This window comes from Phallusia mammillata, chromosome 8, assembly GCF_965637545.1.
Source record: "Phallusia mammillata chromosome 8, kaPhaMamm4.hap1.1, whole genome shotgun sequence".
Taxonomy (NCBI): domain Eukaryota; kingdom Metazoa; phylum Chordata; class Ascidiacea; order Phlebobranchia; family Ascidiidae; genus Phallusia; species Phallusia mammillata.
Genome location: NC_137259.1, coordinates 123065 through 135146, shown reverse-complemented (window position 1 = coordinate 135146; position 12082 = coordinate 123065). Strand labels below are relative to the sequence as shown.

Genomic DNA, 12082 nt, shown 5'->3' with positions numbered 1-12082 from the left:
TTGCCACAAAATATTGTTGAGAACTATAAGCTTGGTAAAGCCACATGTGCATTTTAAACTTTGATTTCACTTCTAAATGTCTTTTTGTATTCTTATTACAGGCGTGCAAAGTCGCCAAAGGACACATACATACAGACATTTGAATCATAGCTTGGATTTACTGACAGATTCTTTTCTTCGTGAATGCACCCTTACATTTCTACGGTATTTTGTTTTGCTCTATAAGGACATTAAAAAAGCAATGGTTTTAGGTATCAACTTTTTTGCAAATGATCAATTACCATGATAGTGAGTTTTTTGTCATCATGAAATCTTTTTCACCAGGGGTGATAGACTAGAATGGCATACATAATTTTGTTGTTTGTAACTAGCCTGCATTGCTGTGCTGTTTATGTTTGGCCCGGAAACAAATTTTCATGGTCAAGTGTAGCTGACACTTGCCACAAAATATTCTTGAGAACTATAAGCTTGGTAAAGCCACATGTGCATTTTAAACTTTGATTTCACTTCTGAATGTCTTTTTGTATTCTTATTACAGGCGTGCAAAGTCGCCAAAGGACACATACATACAGACATTTGAATCATAGCTTGGATTTACTGACAGATTCTTTTCTTCGTGAATGCACCCTTACATTTCTACGGTATTTGGTTTTGCTCTATAAGGACATTAAAAAAGCAATGGTTTTAGGTATAAACTTTTTTGCAAATGATCAATTACCATGATAGTGAGTTTTTTGTCATCATTAAATCTTTTTCACCAGGGGTGATAGAGTAGAATAGGCTTACATAATTTGTTGTTTATAACTAGCCTGCATTGCTGTGCTGTTTATGTTTGGCCCGGAAACAAATTTTCATGGTCAAGTGTAGCTGACACTTGCCACAAAATATTGTTGAGAACTATAAGCTTGGTAAAGCCACATGTGCATTTTAAACTTTGATTTCACTTCTAAATGTCTTTTTGTATTCTTATTGCAGGCGTGCAAAGTCGCCAAAGGACGCATACATACAGACATTTGAATCATATCTTGGATTTACTGACAGATTCTTTTCTTCGTGAATGCACCCTACATTTATACGGTATTTGGTTTTGCTCTATAAGGACATTAAAAAAGCAATGGTTTTAGGTATCAACTTTTTTGCAAATGATCAATTACCATGATAGTGAGTTTTTTGTCATCATGAAATCTTTTTCACTAGGGGTGATAGACTAGAATGGCATACATAATTTTGTTGTTTATAACTAGCCTGCATTGCTGTGCTGTTTATGTTTGGACCGGAAACAAATTTTCATGGTCAAGTGTAGCTGACACTTGCCACAAAATATTGTTGAGAACTATAAGCTTGGTAAAGCCACATGTGCATTTTAAACTTTGATTTCACTTCTAAATGTCTTTTTGTATTCTTATTACAGGCGTGCAAAGTCGCCAAAGGACACATACATACAGACATTTGAATTATAGCTTGGATTTCTGACAGATTCTTTTCTTCGTGAATGCACCCTTACATTTATACGGTATTTTGTTTTGCTCTATAAGGACATTAAAAAGCAATGGTTTTAGGTATCAACTTTTTTGCAAATGATCAATTACCATGATATTGAGTTTTTTGTCATTATGAAATCTTTTTCACCAGGGGTGATAGACTAGAATGGCATACATAATTTTGTTGTTTATAACTAGCCTGCATTGCTATGCTGTTTATGTTTGGACCGGAAACAAATTTTCATGGTCAAGTGTAGCTGACACTTGCCACAAAATATTCTTGAGAACTATAAGCTTGGTAAAGCCACATGTGCATTTTAAACTTTGATTTCACTTCTAAATGTCTTTTTGTATTCTTATTACAGGCGTGCAAAGTCGCCAAAGGACACATACATACAGACATTTGAATTATAGCTTGGATTTCTGACAGATTCTTTTCTTCGTGAATGCACCCTTACATTTATACAGTATTTTGTTTTGCTCTATAAGGACATTAAAAAGCAATGGTTTTAGGTATAAACTTTTTTGCAAATGATCAATTACCATGATATTGAGTTTTTTGTCATTATGAAATCTTTTTCACCAGGGGTGATAGACTAGAATGGCATACATAATTTTGTTGTTTATAACTAGCCTGCATTGCTGTGCTGTTTATGTTTGGCCCGGAAACAAATTTTCATGGTCAAGTGTAGCTGACACTTGCCACAAAATATTCTTGAGAACTATAAGCTTGGTAAAGCCACATGTGCATTTTAAACTTTGATTTCACTTCTGAATGTCTTTTTGTATTCTTATTACAGGCGTGCAAAGTCGCCAAAGGACACATACATACAGACATTTGAATCATAGCTTGGATTTACTGACAGATTCTTTTCTTCGTGAATGCACCCCTACATTTATACGGTATTTGGTTTTGCTCTATAAGGACATTAAAAAAGCAATGGTTTTAGGAATAAACTTTTTTGCAAATGATCAATTACCATGATAGTGAGTTTTTTGTCATCATTAAATCTTTTTCACCAGGGGTGATAGAGTAGAATAGGCTTACATAATTTTGTTGTTTGTAACTAGCCTGCATTGCTGTGCTGTTTATGTTTGGCCCGGAAACAAATTTTCATGGTCAAGTGTAGCTGACACTTGCCACAAAATATTGTTGAGAACTATAAGCTTGGTAAAGCCACATGTGCATTTTAAACTTTGATTTCACTTCTAAATGTCTTTTTGTATTCTTATTGCAGGCGTGCAAAGTCGCCAAAGGACGCATACATACAGACATTTGAATCATATCTTGGATTTACTGACAGATTCTTTTCTTCGTGAATGCACCCTTACATTTATACGGTATTTGGTTTTGCTCTATAAGGACATTAAAAAAGCAATGGTTTTAGGTATCAACTTTTTTGCAAATGATCAATTACCATGATAGTGAGTTTTTTGTCATCATGAAATCTTTTTCACTAGGGGTGATAGACTAGAATGGCATACATAATTTTGTTGTTTATAACTAGCCTGCATTGCTGTGCTGTTTATGTTTGGTCCGGAAACAAATTTTCATGGTCAAGTGTAGCTGACACTTGCCACAAAATATTGTTGAGAACTATAAGCTTGGTAAAGCCACATGTGCATTTTAAACTTTGATTTCACTTCTAAATGTCTTTTTGTATTCTTATTACAGGCGTGCAAAGTCGCCAAAGGACACATACATACAGACATTTGAATTATAGCTTGGATTTCTGACAGATTCTTTTCTTCGTGAATGCACCCTTACATTTATACGGTATTTTGTTTTGCTCTATAAGGACATTAAAAAGCAATGGTTTTAGGTATAAACTTTTTTGCAAATGATCAATTACCATGATATTGAGTTTTTTGTCATTATGAAATCTTTTTCACCAGGGGTGATAGACTAGAATGGCATACATAATTTTGTTGTTTATAACTAGCCTGCATTGCTGTGCTGTTTATGTTTGGCCCGGAAACAAATTTTCATGGTCAAGTGTAGCTGACACTTGCCACAAAATATTGTTGAGAACTATAAGCTTGGTAAAGCCACATGTGCATTTTAAACTTTGATTTCACTTCTAAATGTCTTTTTGTATTCTTATTACAGGCGTGCAAAGTCGCCAAAGGACACATACATACAGACATTTGAATCATAGCTTGGATTTACTGACAGATTCTTTTCTTCGTGAATGCACCCTTACATTTATACGGTATTTTGTTTTGCTCTATAAGGACATTAAAAAAGCAATGGTTTTAGGTATCAACTTTTTTGCAAATGATCAATTACCATGATAGTGAGTTTTTTGTCATCATGAAATCTTTTTCACCAGGGGTGATAGACTAGAATGGCATACATAATTTTGTTGTTTGTAACTAGCCTGCATTGCTGTGCTGTTTATGTTTGGCCCGGAAACAAATTTTCATGGTCAAGTGTAGCTGACACTTGCCACAAAATATTCTTGAGAACTATAAGCTTGGTAAAGCCACATGTGCATTTTAAACTTTGATTTCACTTCTAAATGTCTTTTTGTATTCTTATTACAGGCGTGCAAAGTCGCCAAAGGACACATACATACAGACATTTGAATTATAGCTTGGATTTCTGACAGATTCTTTTCTTCGTGAATGCACCCTTACATTTATACAGTATTTTGTTTTGCTCTATAAGGACATTAAAAAGCAATGGTTTTAGGTATAAACTTTTTTGCAAATGATCAATTACCATGATATTGAGTTTTTTGTCATTATGAAATCTTTTTCACCAGGGGTGATAGACTAGAATGGCATACATAATTTTGTTGTTTATAACTAGCCTGCATTGCTGTGCTGTTTATGTTTGGCCCGGAAACAAATTTTCATGGTCAAGTGTAGCTGACACTTGCCACAAAATATTGTTGAGAACTATAAGCTTGGTAAAGCCACATGTGCATTTTAAACTTTGATTTCACTTCTAAATGTCTTTTTGTATTCTTATTACAGGCGTGCAAAGTCGCCAAAGGACACATACATACAGACATTTGAATCATAGCTTGGATTTACTGACAGATTCTTTTCTTCGTGAATGCACCCTTACATTTCTACGGTATTTTGTTTTGCTCTATAAGGACATTAAAAAAGCAATGGTTTTAGGTATCAACTTTTTTGCAAATGATCAATTACCATGATAGTGAGTTTTTTGTCATCATGAAATCTTTTTCACCAGGGGTGATAGACTAGAATGGCATACATAATTTTGTTGTTTGTAACTAGCCTGCATTGCTGTGCTGTTTATGTTTGGCCCGGAAACAAATTTTCATGGTCAAGTGTAGCTGACACTTGCCACAAAATATTCTTGAGAACTATAAGCTTGGTAAAGCCACATGTGCATTTTAAACTTTGATTTCACTTCTGAATGTCTTTTTGTATTCTTATTACAGGCGTGCAAAGTCGCCAAAGGACACATACATACAGACATTTGAATCATAGCTTGGATTTACTGACAGATTCTTTTCTTCGTGAATGCACCCCTACATTTATACGGTATTTGGTTTTGCTCTATAAGGACATTAAAAAAGCAATGGTTTTAGGAATAAACTTTTTTGCAAATGATCAATTACCATGATAGTGAGTTTTTTGTCATCATTAAATCTTTTTCACCAGGGGTGATAGAGTAGAATAGGCTTACATAATTTTGTTGTTTGTAACTAGCCTGCATTGCTGTGCTGTTTATGTTTGGCCCGGAAACAAATTTTCATGGTCAAGTGTAGCTGACACTTGCCACAAAATATTGTTGAGAACTATAAGCTTGGTAAAGCCACATGTGCATTTTAAACTTTGATTTCACTTCTAAATGTCTTTTTGTATTCTTATTGCAGGCGTGCAAAGTCGCCAAAGGACGCATACATACAGACATTTGAATCATATCTTGGATTTACTGACAGATTCTTTTCTTCGTGAATGCACCCTTACATTTATACGGTATTTGGTTTTGCTCTATAAGGACATTAAAAAAGCAATGGTTTTAGGTATCAACTTTTTTGCAAATGATCAATTACCATGATAGTGAGTTTTTTGTCATCATGAAATCTTTTTCACTAGGGGTGATAGACTAGAATGGCATACATAATTTTGTTGTTTATAACTAGCCTGCATTGCTGTGCTGTTTATGTTTGGTCCGGAAACAAATTTTCATGGTCAAGTGTAGCTGACACTTGCCACAAAATATTGTTGAGAACTATAAGCTTGGTAAAGCCACATGTGCATTTTAAACTTTGATTTCACTTCTAAATGTCTTTTTGTATTCTTATTACAGGCGTGCAAAGTCGCCAAAGGACACATACATACAGACATTTGAATTATAGCTTGGATTTCTGACAGATTCTTTTCTTCGTGAATGCACCCTTACATTTCTACGGTATTTTGTTTTGCTCTATAAGGACATTAAAAAAGCAATGGTTTTAGGTATAAACTTTTTTGCAAATGATCAATTACCATGATATTGAGTTTTTTGTCATTATGAAATCTTTTTCACCAGGGGTGATAGACTAGAATGGCATACATAATTTTGTTGTTTATAACTAGCCTGCATTGCTATGCTGTTTATGTTTGGACCGGAAACAAATTTTCATGGTCAAGTGTAGCTGACACTTGCCACAAAATATTCTTGAGAACTATAAGCTTGGTAAAGCCACATGTGCATTTTAAACTTTGATTTCACTTCTAAATGTCTTTTTGTATTCTTATTACAGGCGTGCAAAGTCGCCAAAGGACACATACATACAGACATTTGAATCATAGCTTGGATTTACTGACAGATTCTTTTCTTCGTGAATGCACCCTTACATTTATACGGTATTTTGTTTTGCTCTATAAGGACATTAAAAAAGCAATGGTTTTAGGTATAAACTTTTTTGCAAATGATCAATTACCATGATAGTGAGTTTTTTGTCATCATTAAATCTTTTTCACCAGGGGTGATAGAGTAGAATAGGCTTACATAATTTGTTGTTTATAACTAGCCTGCATTGCTGTGCTGTTTATGTTTGGCCCGGAAACAAATTTTCATGGTCAAGTGTAGCTGACACTTGCCACAAAATATTGTTGAGAACTATAAGCTTGGTAAAGCCACATGTGCATTTTAAACTTTGATTTCACTTCTAAATGTCTTTTTGTATTCTTATTACAGGCGTGCAAAGTCGCCAAAGGACACATACATACAGACATTTGAATTATAGCTTGGATTTCTGACAGATTCTTTTCTTCGTGAATGCACCCTTACATTTCTACGGTATTTGGTTTTGCTCTATAAGGACATTAAAAAAGCAATGGTTTTAGGTATAAACTTTTTTGCAAATGATCAATTACCATGATATTGAGTTTTTTGTCATTATGAAATCTTTTTCACCAGGGGTGATAGACTAGAATGGCATACATAATTTTGTTGTTTATAACTAGCCTGCATTGCTATGCTGTTTATGTTTGGACCGGAAACAAATTTTCATGGTCAAGTGTAGCTGACACTTGCCACAAAATATTCTTGAGAACTATAAGCTTGGTAAAGCCACATGTGCATTTTAAACTTTGATTTCACTTCTAAATGTCTTTTTGTATTCTTATTACAGGCGTGCAAAGTCGCCAAAGGACACATACATACAGACATTTGAATTATAGCTTGGATTTCTGACAGATTCTTTTCTTCGTGAATGCACCCTTACATTTATACGGTATTTTGTTTTGCTCTATAAGGACATTAAAAAGCAATGGTTTTAGGTATAAACTTTTTTGCAAATGATCAATTACCATGATATTGAGTTTTTTGTCATTATGAAATCTTTTTCACCAGGGGTGATAGACTAGAATGGCATACATAATTTTGTTGTTTATAACTAGCCTGCATTGCTGTGCTGTTTATGTTTGGCCCGGAAACAAATTTTCATGGTCAAGTGTAGCTGACACTTGCCACAAAATATTGTTGAGAACTATAAGCTTGGTAAAGCCACATGTGCATTTTAAACTTTGATTTCACTTCTAAATGTCTTTTTGTATTCTTATTACAGGCGTGCAAAGTCGCCAAAGGACACATACATACAGACATTTGAATCATAGCTTGGATTTACTGACAGATTCTTTTCTTCGTGAATGCACCCTTACATTTCTACGGTATTTTGTTTTGCTCTATAAGGACATTAAAAAAGCAATGGTTTTAGGTATCAACTTTTTTGCAAATGATCAATTACCATGATAGTGAGTTTTTTGTCATCATTAAATCTTTTTCACCAGGGGTGATAGAGTAGAATAGGCTTACATAATTTGTTGTTTATAACTAGCCTGCATTGCTGTGCTGTTTATGTTTGGCCCGGAAACAAATTTTCATGGTCAAGTGTAGCTGACACTTGCCACAAAATATTGTTGAGAACTATAAGCTTGGTAAAGCCACATGTGCATTTTAAACTTTGATTTCACTTCTAAATGTCTTTTTGTATTCTTATTACAGGCGTGCAAAGTCGCCAAAGGACACATACATACAGACATTTGAATTATAGCTTGGATTTCTGACAGATTCTTTTCTTCGTGAATGCACCCTTACATTTCTACGGTATTTGGTTTTGCTCTATAAGGACATTAAAAAAGCAATGGTTTTAGGTATAAACTTTTTTGCAAATGATCAATTACCATGATATTGAGTTTTTTGTCATTATGAAATCTTTTTCACCAGGGGTGATAGACTAGAATGGCATACATAATTTTGTTGTTTATAACTAGCCTGCATTGCTATGCTGTTTATGTTTGGACCGGAAACAAATTTTCATGGTCAAGTGTAGCTGACACTTGCCACAAAATATTCTTGAGAACTATAAGCTTGGTAAAGCCACATGTGCATTTTAAACTTTGATTTCACTTCTAAATGTCTTTTTGTATTCTTATTACAGGCGTGCAAAGTCGCCAAAGGACACATACATACAGACATTTGAATTATAGCTTGGATTTCTGACAGATTCTTTTCTTCGTGAATGCACCCTTACATTTATACGGTATTTTGTTTTGCTCTATAAGGACATTAAAAAGCAATGGTTTTAGGTATAAACTTTTTTGCAAATGATCAATTACCATGATATTGAGTTTTTTGTCATTATGAAATCTTTTTCACCAGGGGTGATAGACTAGAATGGCATACATAATTTTGTTGTTTATAACTAGCCTGCATTGCTGTGCTGTTTATGTTTGGCCCGGAAACAAATTTTCATGGTCAAGTGTAGCTGACACTTGCCACAAAATATTGTTGAGAACTATAAGCTTGGTAAAGCCACATGTGCATTTTAAACTTTGATTTCACTTCTAAATGTCTTTTTGTATTCTTATTACAGGCGTGCAAAGTCGCCAAAGGACACATACATACAGACATTTGAATCATAGCTTGGATTTACTGACAGATTCTTTTCTTCGTGAATGCACCCTTACATTTCTACGGTATTTTGTTTTGCTCTATAAGGACATTAAAAAAGCAATGGTTTTAGGTATCAACTTTTTTGCAAATGATCAATTACCATGATATTGAGTTTTTTGTCATCATGAAATCTTTTTCACCAGGGGTGATAGACTAGAATGGCATACATAATTTTGTTGTTTGTAACTAGCCTGCATTGCTGTGCTGTTTATGTTTGGCCCGGAAACAAATTTTCATGGTCAAGTGTAGCTGACACTTGCCACAAAATATTGTTGAGAACTATAAGCTTGGTAAAGCCACATGTGCATTTTAAACTTTGATTTCACTTCTGAATGTCTTTTTGTATTCTTATTACAGGCGTGCAAAGTCGCCAAAGGACACATACATACAGACATTTGAATCATAGCTTGGATTTACTGACAGATTCTTTTCTTCGTGAATGCACCCCTACATTTCTACGGTATTTGGTTTTGCTCTATAAGGACATTAAAAAAGCAATGGTTTTAGGTATAAACTTTTTTGCAAATGATCAATTACCATGATAGTGAGTTTTTTGTCATCATTAAATCTTTTTCACCAGGGGTGATAGAGTAGAATAGGCTTACATAATTTGTTGTTTATAACTAGCCTGCATTGCTGTGCTGTTTATGTTTGGCCCGGAAACAAATTTTCATGGTCAAGTGTAGCTGACACTTGCCACAAAATATTGTTGAGAACTATAAGCTTGGTAAAGCCACATGTGCATTTTAAACTTTGATTTCACTTCTAAATGTCTTTTTGTATTCTTATTGCAGGCGTGCAAAGTCGCCAAAGGACACATACATACAGACATTTGAATTATAGCTTGGATTTCTGACAGATTCTTTTCTTCGTGAATGCACCCTTACATTTATACGGTATTTTGTTTTGCTCTATAAGGACATTAAAAAAGCAATGGTTTTAGGTATAAACTTTTTTGCAAATGATCAATTACCATGATATTGAGTTTTTTGTCATTATGAAATCTTTTTCACCAGGGGTGATAGACTAGAATGGCATACATAATTTTGTTGTTTATAACTAGCCTGCATTGCTGTGCTGTTTATGTTTGGCCCGGAAACAAATTTTCATGGTCAAGTGTAGCTGACACTTGCCACAAAATATTGTTGAGAACTATAAGCTTGGTAAAGCCACATGTGCATTTTAAACTTTGATTTCACTTCTAAATGTCTTTTTGTATTCTTATTACAGGCGTGCAAAGTCGCCAAAGGACACATACATACAGACATTTGAATCATAGCTTGGATTTACTGACAGATTCTTTTCTTCGTGAATGCACCCTTACATTTCTACGGTATTTTGTTTTGCTCTATAAGGACATTAAAAAAGCAATGGTTTTAGGTATCAACTTTTTTGCAAATGATCAATTACCATGATAGTGAGTTTTTTGTCATCATGAAATCTTTTTCACCAGGGGTGATAGACTAGAATGGCATACATAATTTTGTTGTTTGTAACTAGCCTGCATTGCTGTGCTGTTTATGTTTGGCCCGGAAACAAATTTTCATGGTCAAGTGTAGCTGACACTTGCCACAAAATATTCTTGAGAACTATAAGCTTGGTAAAGCCACATGTGCATTTTAAACTTTGATTTCACTTCTGAATGTCTTTTTGTATTCTTATTACAGGCGTGCAAAGTCGCCAAAGGACACATACATACAGACATTTGAATCATAGCTTGGATTTACTGACAGATTCTTTTCTTCGTGAATGCACCCCTACATTTATACGGTATTTGGTTTTGCTCTATAAGGACATTAAAAAAGCAATGGTTTTAGGAATAAACTTTTTTGCAAATGATCAATTACCATGATAGTGAGTTTTTTGTCATCATTAAATCTTTTTCACCAGGGGTGATAGAGTAGAATAGGCTTACATAATTTTGTTGTTTGTAACTAGCCTGCATTGCTGTGCTGTTTATGTTTGGCCCGGAAACAAATTTTCATGGTCAAGTGTAGCTGACACTTGCCACAAAATATTGTTGAGAACTATAAGCTTGGTAAAGCCACATGTGCATTTTAAACTTTGATTTCACTTCTAAATGTCTTTTTGTATTCTTATTGCAGGCGTGCAAAGTCGCCAAAGGATGCATACATACAGACATTTGAATCATATCTTGGATTTACTGACAGATTCTTTTCTTCGTGAATGCACCCTTACATTTATACGGTATTTGGTTTTGCTCTATAAGGACATTAAAAAAGCAATGGTTTTAGGTATCAACTTTTTTGCAAATGATCAATTACCATGATAGTGAGTTTTTTGTCATCATGAAATCTTTTTCACTAGGGGTGATAGACTAGAATGGCATACATAATTTTGTTGTTTATAACTAGCCTGCATTGCTGTGCTGTTTATGTTTGGTCCGGAAACAAATTTTCATGGTCAAGTGTAGCTGACACTTGCCACAAAATATTGTTGAGAACTATAAGCTTGGTAAAGCCACATGTGCATTTTAAACTTTGATTTCACTTCTAAATGTCTTTTTGTATTCTTATTACAGGCGTGCAAAGTCGCCAAAGGACACATACATACAGACATTTGAATTATAGCTTGGATTTCTGACAGATTCTTTTCTTCGTGAATGCACCCTTACATTTCTACGGTATTTTGTTTTGCTCTATAAGGACATTAAAAAAGCAATGGTTTTAGGTATAAACTTTTTTGCAAATGATCAATTACCATGATATTGAGTTTTTTGTCATTATGAAATCTTTTTCACCAGGGGTGATAGACTAGAATGGCATACATAATTTTGTTGTTTATAACTAGCCTGCATTGCTATGCTGTTTATGTTTGGACCGGAAACAAATTTTCATGGTCAAGTGTAGCTGACACTTGCCACAAAATATTCTTGAGAACTATAAGCTTGGTAAAGCCACATGTGCATTTTAAACTTTGATTTCACTTCTAAATGTCTTTTTGTATTCTTATTACAGGCGTGCAAAGTCGCCAAAGGACACATACATACAGACATTTGAATCATAGCTTGGATTTACTGACAGATTCTTTTCTTCGTGAATGCACCCTTACATTTATACGGTATTTTGTTTTGCTCTATAAGGACATTAAAAAAGCAATGGTTTTAGGTATAAACTTTTTTGCAAATGATCAATTACCATGATAGTGAGTTTTT

General features: G+C 34.3%; 1 long non-coding RNA gene across 1 annotated transcript; it reads left to right on the top strand.

Moving 5' to 3' along the window:
- The first annotated feature begins 905 nt into the window (after positions 1-905).
- Positions 906-1499, top strand: LOC145204597 (uncharacterized). The gene is made up of 2 exons (XR_013853510.1): positions 906-1077; positions 1412-1499. It is a non-coding gene; the product is annotated as an uncharacterized LOC145204597 (long non-coding RNA).
- The last annotated feature ends 10583 nt before the right edge of the window (positions 1500-12082 follow it).